The following is a 13,065-nucleotide window of genomic DNA, read 5'->3' as shown; positions in this document are numbered from 1 at the left end:
AATATATCAAGTGGGTGAAGTCAAACGAGTATCGAGTCGCATTTGGCAACAGATATTGGGATTGGGCTGTTCAGGCTGCTGGGCTTAAACCTGTTCGAATCATGATCATCCTAACATATAATTCCATGCAAAATGGCATGTGTACATGCATTTTTTTTAATAACGTGTGAACTCACGGTGTGCATTAAGTAAATTCTCGAACTAATACAATAACCTACAAATTATGTTAGTCAGCTAAACCACACTAGGCAGAGCATATGTGACAAGCTTGGTCTAGAAAATGTTGGTAAAGAAAATCGAACTTCTGATCATCGGTCAAGTACTACTCACCTGCTCTACCAACTCAGACACTCACTTGGGACATGTACATGCATTCATTGTGAAATCGATGAAAGGATTATGAATGTTGATGATAACAATTTTTTTTTTTTATAAAAAACTTATTTCTCTTGGACCATTGAAAATGTGAGATTATACCAAAAATTATGTCTGATGACAATGATGTAGCTCAATTTTTGGAATTCATCAAAATCAATCAAATAATCTTAGTTCTAATAGCAGTTATAAAATAGACGGTTCGCTATTGTTCGAAAATATGTAATATTTATTGCTGCTAGTCATTGCACTTGCGCAAGTAAATGGTTGGAATTTGTACTTCTACGAAATTCAGGTCATTGAGAAAAATTAAAGGATTAGAAGCTTTAGATATCTTATGTTGATCAATTGCATTAGCTTTTGTAAATTACTCAAATACTAAAAATGAAATTGAAAAATGAATTCTTACTGGAAGTACTTATATGAGTGATCTACTCTGGTTGTTGATTGCTTTGAGTTGATGACATTGTTGCATGATCTAGTTTGTTGTATCAGCCGTAAAAGATGGGAGATACCAGATTTTAATGGATAAGACCAATCTTTGGATGATATGAGACAACATAAGCAGTTAGACACACTTTTCTCTTGACTCATGAGTAAGGATAGCAATGAGCCAGAGTTTAAAACTGGAGTCGTGTTAAACCCACCTCGAATGGGGCGGGTTAGACCCTGTTAAGCTGGTCCATAATTTAATAAACATGTCCCATCATTATATATTTATATAAGTATACATATATTATTAATAATCTATTTATATTTTTTTATTCATTCAATAATGAATACCTTAACCTTTAATATTAATTTATAATATTTAGAAATTATTTTATAATATTTAGAATTAAAATAATTTATAATATTATGATATAATCACGTTTTTTTATGAGTTAATATAAATTAATAGAATGTATCATAATATTTTTTGCTCCTAAATAGTAAATATTACTAATATATGAAAAAATTTCGGACGAGGTGGGTCGTAACGACCATGGGCCGTATGCTGACCTAACACGAGCCTCAACTCGTACTAATGCACAACTATGTATCGTCACTCATAGAATATCTTATCCTTGGAAAGTAATTTCTTTCACCTCCTCCAACGCTCGAACCCAAGACTTCCAGGCTGAAATACTTAAATTTCTAGAATGTTTGTGCCAACGAAAAATTTCGAACGAGGTGGGTCCTGAGTTTGGCCAGAACCGCCTTTTATCATCCCAACCTCATTCACTTTTTTTGTTTAAATTGCTTTGCGATTAGAATTGTGTTAAGTGTATTATAACTTGGCCAACAATAGGACGATTTGAATTTTTAATGCATCGCAATTGAAGCTAATTAATCAAAACTATGTTTTACCAAGCAATCATGATTTTGCATTAAAACCAATACTTACATCAAGTAAATTACAAAGAACTTGAGAACATCAAACCATAAATAATGTAGTGAAATACAAATTTGAATATCTATGATTGATTACGACTCTAGCTTAATTAATATATTCTTTCCCACGAGGAGGAATTGTGTCGAATCCCATGAAACCACCACCATCTCCTTGTCCAGATGTCATCGGCTGGTCAAAAAACCATGTGTCGCTCCAGCTCAGTAGATCTTCGAGCGGCGACAGATTCGGGACTGGTGGAGGCATCACAAATGAGCTAGGGTTTGGAGGTTGTTCTTCTTGCTTGCTAGTACCCAGATCATCATAGATGATTTTATCAATTTTTTCGAGCATGTCATCCGCGAGCAAATTCATGTTGTTCATATGAATTAAGTTGAGTTGTTCATATGAACTCTCACCACTAGTTAGTTCATCTGTCACCAATTCACCCTCCAAGATTTTATTCATCTTTTGTGATTTGAAGAGATTCCTCGATTCATTGACTACTCTCTTTTCCAAATATTTGTCATGTGTCACCATTTTCCTCTCCCTTTCAACAGCAGAAAAGTTCAAAAAATTTTGCACTCTCTCCATATAGACCTCGGCAGAAGGCCAAAGGGTTGCATTGTTTTCATCTTTTTTGTGTATCACGACTGTCGCGTCGATTCCACATAGGATTGACAACTCGTTCACTTTTTTCAGCAACCCTTCTGACCTATTCTTGTAAACTTTATTCCTCTGTTTCTCATCGGAGATCTTCTCGTGTTTGATTATTTTCTTCGGCATTTTTTAGTAGAGTTATGATATGTGTTGTTTATGTGATTTTTCACTTAGTTAAATGTCCATATTTATAAGCAAGATGTCTATCATAATTTAGTAACTAAGTTGTGTCATGCTGTAACAATTAAAATCAGATTTTAAAACTAAATGATGTGTGTTTTGCATAAATTATGAATGCATGTTGATATGTGGTAATATATGAGTTTTTTTTATCCTGTTACTCGAATAATTATGTAGATGCTAAATTTAATGTAGCACGACATAATCGAAATAAAATAATTATATGAAATATTTATCGCGATAAAAAGATTATTTCATTTTCAGCCTATACACACAAAAATAAGTTGAATATTTGTTGAAGAATATAACTCAGTCTTTGAAATGTGTTCAAAGTTTACTAAACTATGTTAAAAATTTTGAACAATTTAATGTATATGGAAATTTCAAACGTAATGAGTAAGGAATTGCCAACATATGGTGAAGTCAACCTGACAAATTAACTAAATATTTAATATCTAGAAAAATATTTACGATTTATGTTATTATAAGATTTTAAAAATTACATATAGGAAAATACCAGGTTTTGTACATAATATGCAAGGATCACAATACGAATAATATACATATTATTTTAATTATAATAAAATTTAATTTGACCACGAAAGTTTATATATATTAGTTTTCACAAAATAAATATATTTTGTTTACTGGAATTTTATTTTACTTGTTATTAAGCTGATTTTTTGGAGTAATTTTTTTTTTTTTTTAAAAAAAATCCAAGTGATGTATATAATAATAATAATAATAATAATAATAAACAATTTTTTTATATTGCATCTATAATATCATTGGTTAATCAAATAATTATGACCATGAAAACTAAACAACTAGAATTTTGACCGATTAGAGGACCAAAAGTCTACACAAGTCCTTTCACAAATTTATATTTTTTTTCTTCAACTCAAGTATGACAATAATTAAAAGTCGCAAAGGTACAATAAGTGTAAAATAAAAATGTAGACTTAAACCCTCATATTTCATTTGGTACTGTTGCACTCTAAATTACCCCATCAAACTGCCTAGAATTTTTTTTTTTTTGTATCAATAAATAAGAACGAATTTTATAGATAGTTTAGATGTTTCATTACAAAAGTTTCCATCATCCTGATTAAACCCGTCAAATTATCGACATCGCGAGCTCAAACACCATCATTTAGTGATTGATGGATCTCGTCTTGTTTCAGCTCATTCGAGACATGCGCGCAGTAGTGACCACAAGTGCAGCCACTTTTGTTTGCTTGTAGACTTATAATTAATCATTTTTCTCCAAGTTATTTTTATCAAGCGTGTCGTACGCGAATTAACAAGTTCATATGAATCAAATCAAGCTGATCACATGAATGTTCACCATTCATTACATAGTATGATCCACCAGTACTTCAGTCTTTAGAACCTTTGAATTTGTTATTCTGTTGATATTTGAAGATGGTTCTTGACTCATCAATATTTACCCTATGATCTAAATACTTTCCCCGAAACTAAAATTAATTTCAAGAAGTTTTGCTGTCTCTTTCAAAGATTTCCGATCCGCCGGCGAAGAAGAACAAAAGGTTACCAGCTTGATTTTCACAATTACTGCTCCATTTCCGTATAGAAATAATAATTCATTTGGACTATATTATTAGGCTGCTTTTGGTACGAATATTTTCCCATGTTTAATAATCACTTCATTTGGAGTTTTCCTACTTAATAATTATATTGAATTCAGAATAAATTTTGGCTGAATATGCAATTTTCTAGTTCGTTAGATCCAAGGGTGGTTGATGAATTAATAAATCCATTTAAATCATATGTTCGGATTCACGAGATCATTGTGTTGGTGTGGATGATTCAACGAAAGGTACATTATATTATTCATATATATGATCAACTCGACTTGATTAATTAATATGGGATGAACTTGTTAGAAGATTATATTCTTGAAAATACTTTTGCTAATGAGCATCTTACAATCGACTGATCGAGTTAGAACAATAGAAAACAAACCCAAATTATATTGTTTTGAAATGCCACCACTTGAAGATTTAACGGGTTGGAGCAATACGTACATGGTTGGATGCAGATCAAATGATGCCATGAGTACGTTGAAGAAGCTTTATAAATAATTTAATTCTCATGAACACCTTGGTGCAAGTAATAACGATTTCAATATATAGGTCCCGATCGAAAAATAGTCATATAACTTGGCCTATTTCGATTTTTGGTCTTAGTACAACAAGTTGATTTTTATTATTTTTTTTCAATCATTTTTATCTAGAGTGAGGTGCCGTCAAAGCCATGTTCCTCTAAATTTTCATTTTTTGGATTTTTATCATTAAGTTGTCAAAACTGAGTATTGGTCTAATAAGGGTATTATAACTATGGCAACAATTGGACGATAATAATTTTTAATGCGTCACGATTGAAACAATAAAAACAAATAATTACATCATGTAAACGAACAACTTAAAACAACAAAACATGAATAATGGGGTGAAATGCAAATTCGAATTTCTGTGATTAATTGCAACTCCAGCTTAATTAATTTATTCTTTCCCAAGAGGTGGAGTTGTGTCAATTCTTATGTGTAATAAAACAATCTTTATTTTAAGAAAATTTACATTTATTTTGGCAATTTTATATGTTTTATCTATGCATGTTACGTAAATACCTTGAATATAATCTAGTTCATAAAATATAAGGTCGTATATATGATGACGATCGTGAAATACATATTTTAGTTACAATATATTATAAAAAAAACGATTCAAGTCAATTGGGCCACCTTAAAAGATGATAAGGGTCACCTGAGCTCGAAACTAACATATGTGATATTGTGTATCACGTTTAATTCGTAAGGACATATAGAGATGTTTAAACATATAAATGGATGCTCTTATGATAAGTTCATTGAACAACTCTTACACGGACTTTCCAAGTAGTTATCATTCATCGAGTTGATGAGTATGTGACTATAGTTGTACATCATAGTCCTTATGACACAGGACTTTCACGCCCCATGCCTGGAGTAGGTGAGATCTGCGTTGTCTCCAAATAAAATTTGAAAACAACAAGTATCATATAGTATAAAAAATCTAAAACCAGTCTTCAATTCCATAAAAATTATAAAGTGATTTACATTTCAAAATTCTTAAATATAACTGCGAAAACAAAATAAACAACATAATACTGAATAAGTTTGAACATATTTCTTCCATTTAACATCAATAGGGAATCTACGCGGTCATCAGCAATTTACCCTCCAAAAAATGTGGTTATATATATTCGATCTAGTTTCCTTTCTTATATTCGTTCTTAATTGGAAGGGTGTGTGTGTGTGAGCGATATGGTCGTCACTCAACAAGTGAAGGTGAGAATCCTCACAGCTTTGAAAACAATACATATATAATTGTAGATTTTGAGATAACAGTAATCGAAAATTAAGTTATCAATAATAATAATAATTATTATATTTCACAAGTGCAATGAAATAATTATGTTCCTTGAGGTTAAATTGATATTCGTCTCGTATATGTTACTTCTTTAAAGGGTGATGTCAGTAATAAGTAGTAAACAATTATTAGTAATCAGTGGTATTCAGAATACGTATCACTATCATTCAGTTCATAATTATTTAATACACAAAAATCAGTAATCATATTTTCAGAAAACCATATTTTAATATATTCATGTAAATATATTTTAAGTTTGACATGAAATATGCATTTCAAAACATAAAGTCAACTTACATGCCAATTTTCAAGAAGCTTTGTCAAATGATGCAAAGAAGTTGAATTGAGGTGATAATTTTTACATTCTAATCTTCTCGTTCATCGGGTGCCTTAACTAGTTCCTACCTAGCCTAAGCTGGAATTATCATAAGCTAGGAAATATGCAAAGAATGTGTAGAAATTTTTTGTGTGAGTTTTGAAATATTTATAGGTGTGATTTACTACTCTTATTTTAAATTGTATTTATGGCTCATTCTTTTAAAAACTAATATTGTCATTATTTTTCTAATTACTGCACATTATGGATCATTTGACGTTTTGCATTCATGTAACCTCAAGGAAAATTTGAGGGGTCTCACAAGGACAACAATGAGACTTTGTACTAGTGTTGCATTTTGACTCGTTTACCGACTCCATAAGGATTATCAGGTGACGAGATTGGTGTAGTTGTGACACATGCAGGAGTAAGTGCATTGTAATCTAGGATTCACCGTTCGCTCACGTGTGTGGATATCTTATATGATATGATGAGAAAATAATACACGGAATTTCTAGCCAGAGTATGAGATATGATTTAGGTTAAAAAAAATTATATAGTTGCATATGCAATATCACTATAATTATTCAAAAATATATTGCATATTACGAACAGTTTGGATATATTATTATCATTATTACGACCGTCAAATAAATAAAAACATAATATAAAATCAAAATTATCATCAAAATATAGAGATTTGACTTGAATGAGGTAGGTAATTAGGTTCAATTATTGAACTAAATATAGATTAGATTGCCGACGTCGACGGTCAATCTTTTATCACAAAGGCATCGCTTGATGTTACATTTTTGTAACAATATTCAATGCATACGCATGTGTCTATATATACTATTCTTATATATGTCATGATATATATTATATTTGTTGTGAAAAAGTAAAAATTTACGGTAAAAAAGTAAAAATCTCAAACTCTCAAAATTATCACACTACACACTTTATAATATTTTTCTCTCAACTCAATTGTGATTTTCTTCACAAATGAGAGATCTATTTATAGAAAATTTTTACAAATAATCCAGAAATAAAATACATCATTACCTACATCATCACACACTAATTTTCAATATTCAACACCTAATTTTACCTAATTTTCAACATTCAACATTCACATTTTCAACACAAATATTTAACACATTTTTAAATAATATTTCAACACTCCCCCTTGTGATGATGATCATAATGATTGTATACATTACGTGTTTTTATACTGCCTCGTTAAAAACCTTACTAGGAAAAACCCATTGGGATAAAAACCATAGTAAGGGAAAAAGAGTGCAGTCACGTAAACTCCCCCTCATGTTGACACGAACAATTCTTCACAAATTTCGTAGATTGCGCATCCCAATATTATATATGTGCTTTCTGAATATTGTCGTAGGAAGTGCCTTTGTGAAGAGATCTGATGAGTTTTCACTTGATTGAATGTGACGAACATCAATACATTTATTCTTCTCAAGCTCCTTGGTGAATGCGAAGAACTTAGGAGGAATATGTTTAGTTCTGTCGCTTTTTATGTATCCTTCTTTCATTTGAGCAACACATGCAGCATTATCTTCATATAGTATCACAGGCTTCTCGTCGAATGATAATCCGCATGAGATTTGGATATGTTGAGTCATTGATTTTAACCACACACATTCACGGCTTGCTTCATGTAGTGCAATAATCTCGGCATGATTTGATGAAGTTGTTACAAGTGTTTGTTTCTGTGAACGCCAAGAAATTGCAGTGCCTCCACGAGTAAATACATATCCAGTTTGAGAACGTGCTTTGTGTGGATCAGATAAGTATCCAGCATCGGCATAACCAATTATACTTGGATTAGCATCTTTTGAATACAAAAGTCCCAAGTCTGTCGTTCCTCGTAGATAACGGAATATATGTTTAATTCCGTTCCAATGTCTCTTTGTTGGATATGTGCTAAATCTTGCCAATAAATTTACGGCAAAAGATATATCAGGCCTTGTACAATTTGTAAGATACATAAGGGCACCGATAGCACTTAGATATGGTACTTCTGGACCAAGAATATCTTCATCATCTTCACATGGACGGAATGGATCCTTTTCTATGTTTAATGATCTAACAACCATTGGAGTACTTAAAGGATTTGATTTGTCCATATTAAAACGTTTAAGGATCTTTTCTGTATAATTTGTCTGGTGAACAAATATTCCACATTCTTTTTGTTCAATTTGTAAACCCAGACAATACTTGGTTTTTCCAAGATCCTTCATTTCAAATTCTTCTTTCAAGTATGACACAACTTCTTGAATTTCCTTATTTGTTCCAATGATGTTTAAATCATCAACATATACAGCAATAATTACGCATCCGGATGTTGTTTTCTTAATGAAAACACAAGGGCATATTGAATTATTTACATATCCCTTTTTCATCAAGTGATCACTTAGCCTATTATACCACATTCTGCCGGATTGCTTCAACCCATATAATGATCTTAGTAATTTCACAGAATAACATTCTCTGGGTTTTGAACTTTGTGCTTCAGGCATCTTAAATCCTTCAGGGATTTTCATATATATATTACTATCAAGTGATCCATATAAGTAGGCTGTAACAACATCCATAAGACGCATTTCTAAATTTTCAGATACTGCCAAGCTAATCAAATACCGAAACGTAATTGCATCCATCACAGGAGAATACGTTTCTTCATAATCAATTCCAGGCCTTTGAGAAAAACCTTGTGCAACAAGTCGAGCTTTATATCTTACTATTTCATTTTTCTCATTTCGCTTTCGAATAAAAACCCATTTGTATCCAACAGGTTTTACACCTTCAGGTGTAAGGACTATAGGTCCAAAAACATTACGTTTATTTAGCGAATCCAATTCAACCTGGATGGCATCTTTCCATTTTATCCAATCCTGCCGATTTTTACATTCACCAAAAGATTTTGGTTCATGATCTTCATTATCATTTATGATGTCGATTGCCACATTATAAGAAAATATATCATCAATTTCTTCTATATCTTTTCGGTTCCATATTTTTCCAGTATTAATATAATTGATAGAGATTTCATGATTCTCGTCAGTTTGTGGTTCTGACAAAACATTTTCATCATCATGTGTTTCTTCAGGAACATCATTCTCTATTTTGTGATCATTATGTGTTTCTTCAGGAACATCATTCTCTATTTTGTGATCATTGTGTTTCTCTATGAATTTTCTTTTTCGAGGATTTTTATCCTTGGAACCAACTGGCCTTCCACGCTTCAGGCGTTTAATGACATCATGACTATCTTCAATTTGTTTCTTCGGAATTTCAATTCGAGCAGGGGCATTTGCAGCATGTATATATGATTTAGTTACCCCTTTTGTGTCTGCAAATGCATCTGGTATTTGATTTGCTATTCTTTGCAAGTGCACAATTTGCTGTACATCTTTTTCACATTGTTTTGTTCTTGGATCCAGATGTAACAATGATGATACATACCATGTAATTTCTTTTTCGGTATGTTTCTGTTCTCCCCCTAACATTGGGAAGATTTCCTCATTAAAATGACAATCAGCAAAACGTGCTGTGAACACGTCGCCTGTCTGTGGTTCAAGATATCGAATGATCGATGGACTATCATAACCAATATAAATTCCAATCTTTCTTTGAGGTCCCATTTTCTTTCGTTGAGGTGGTGCAATAGGCACATACACCATACATCCAAAAATTCTCAGATGAGAAATGTCTGGTTCTTTACCAAATGCAAGCTGCAATGGGGAGTATTTATGATATGCACTTGGTCTGATGCGAATTAATGAAGCAGCATGTAAAATTGCATGTCCCCATATAGAAATAGGGAGCTTTGTTTTCATAATCATTGGTCTAGCAATCATTTGCAGACGTTTAATCAATGATTCAGCCAATCCATTTTGAGTATGTACATGAGCAACAGGATGCTCAACAATGATTCCCATAGACATACAATAATCATTGAAAGTCTGGGAAGTAAATTCACCAGCATTATCAAGTCTAATTTTCTTGATTGTATAATCGGGAAATTGATTCCTCAATTTTATTATTTGAGCAAGTAATCTTGCAAATGCAACATTTCGAGTTGACAATAAACATACATGTGACCATCTGCTGGAGGCATCAATCAATACCATAAAGTATCTGAATGGTCCACATGGTGGATGGATTGGTCCACAAATATCACCCTGAATACGTTCAAGAAACATTGGTGATTCAGTTTGGATTTTGGCTGGTGATGGTCTTATAATAAGTTTTCCAAGAGAACATGCTTTACATTGAAACTTATTATTCTGAAAGATCTTCTGGTCTTTCAATGGATGACCATGTGTATTTTCTATAATTCTTCGCATCATTGTTGAACCAGGATGTCCTAATCGATCATGCCAATTGGTTAATATTGAAGAATTATCAATTACCATGTTTGATTCAATGGGACGTATATGTGTATAATGCAATCCAGTAGGGAGCATTGGTAGTTTTTCAATCACATATTTCTTTCCTGATTTATATGTGGTAAGACACATATATTTCTCATTCCCTTCATTCATTGTTTGAGTATCATACCCATGGGAATATATATCATTAAAACTCAACAAATTTCTTTTCGATTGTGGTGAATATAAAGCATCATTGATCAAAAATTTTGTACCATTAGGTAACAAAAATTGTGCTTTACCACATCCTTTAATCAAGTCTACAGGACCTGATATTGTATTCACCGTTGTTTTTGTTGGTTTTAGTTCCAAGAAATATCTTTTATCTCGGAGGATAGTGTGCGTTGTACCACTATCGGGTATGCAAACTTCAGCTTTGCTCATAGCATTTTCCATATTTGAACTTCAAAAAATATGCAATGAAAAAAAATTAATGACAATACATATTTAAATATAACACATATCATAATTGTACAATAAAACATTATCATATAAATACATGAAAAATAAATTATTGTACATTTATATTCTACCACTATATTGTTCATTTTCAGAGAAATCATTGAGAAAATCTGCAGCATCAATATTGTTCATTTCTATCCCACCAACATATTGATCATTTCCAGAGAAATCATTCATAAAATCAGCAGCATCAAAATGAGTTGAATCACTCAAACGGTCACTTCGCTCAGTGAAGTTGGTCTCCTTTTCTTTCCCCTTTATCGATTCTTTATAAAGTTTGCAAAGATGCTCAGGGGCTCGACAAATACGAGACCAATGTCCTGGAGTACCGCATCTGAAACAAGAACTTTCAAATCTTTTCGAGTGATTTTCATTAACACTCATGTTTTCTTGATGCCTTTTCTGTGGATGGTTTGGGACGTTATTTTGAGATGAGTTATAGAAATAACTATCTCGATTATTTTCAAAACCACGGCCGCGTCCACGACCACGACCACTTCCTCGTCCACGTCCACGTCCACGACCTCGACCTCGACCTCGACCTCGACCAAAACCTTGTCTTTGAATTTGATTTTGGTTTCCAGGTTTAAATTCATTTTTACTTACAGCATTTACTTCTGGAAATGCTGTTGATCCAGTGGGTCGGGACTGATGATTTCTCATTAATAGCTCGTTGTTCTTTTCCGCCACAAGAAGACAGGCGATGAGTTCAGAATATCTCGCAAATCCACGCACTCTATATTGTTGCTGTAGTGTTATATTTGATGCGTGAAACGTGGAAAATGTTTTTTCAAGCATTTCCGATTCTGTAACCTCATGTCCACAAAATTTTAACTGCGAGATTATTCTATACATCGCTGAATTGTAATCACTGACTTTTTTAAAGTCTTGGAATCTTAACATATTCCATTCATCACGGGCGGTCGGAAGTATAACTTCCCTTATATGTTCAAATCTCTCTTTTAATCCTTTCCACAGAGCCATGGGATCTTTTTCGATGAGATATTCACATTTTAAACCTTCATCAAGGTGTCGTCGTAAAAATATTATAGCTTTTGCTTTTTCTTGTGATGAAGATATACCATTTTCTTTAATGGTCTCGCTTAGACCCAATGACTCAAGATGCATTTCTACATCAAGAGTCCATGGCATATAGTTTTTCCCAGTAATATCAAGAGCGATGAATTCGAGCTTTGCCAAGTTTGCCATGGTGGTACTAAAAATTACGATGCATTTTATTAGTTAATGAATATTGCAATACAAAGTAATGGATAAACAACAAGTACAAGTATTCGTAAAAATAAAGAAAACACACGAGGAGGATATTCTCCGATAAATACAAGACTGGTGAGTATGATAACCAAAATAATTAAAAATAACCTCGTGAAAGCCATCTTCTTTTTTTCTTCGAAAATTTGATGAAGAATAATTTTTAGAGAAGAAGAGAAAGTTGGAGTGATTGAATGTATTTGTGAGATTGTATTTATAGAGCAAAAACTAGCCGTTTTGTTACCGTTTATTACCGTTGGTGTATAAGAAAATAAATGTATGTATTTGTATAATTTTATGGTAATAATATGGTGTATATAATATTAGTCATATTTAAATAATTATGTATATCATATCACATTATTATAATTAGGTGTCATAAGTTATTTTGTTTAAAAAACCTTATAGGCTTTTATACTTGTCGTATCCCTTACCGGGAGTGTGGGATGTCGTCTTAACATCCTCCCAGGATTTATAACAAGTTTTTGAAAAAATTATTTTTATTATTTCTAACAATAACATTATATTATATATTACATATATAAA

This window comes from Primulina huaijiensis, chromosome 2, assembly GCF_012295235.1.
Source record: "Primulina huaijiensis isolate GDHJ02 chromosome 2, ASM1229523v2, whole genome shotgun sequence".
Lineage (NCBI taxonomy): Eukaryota > Viridiplantae > Streptophyta > Magnoliopsida > Lamiales > Gesneriaceae > Primulina > Primulina huaijiensis.
Note: the sequence above shows the minus strand (reverse complement) of the source record.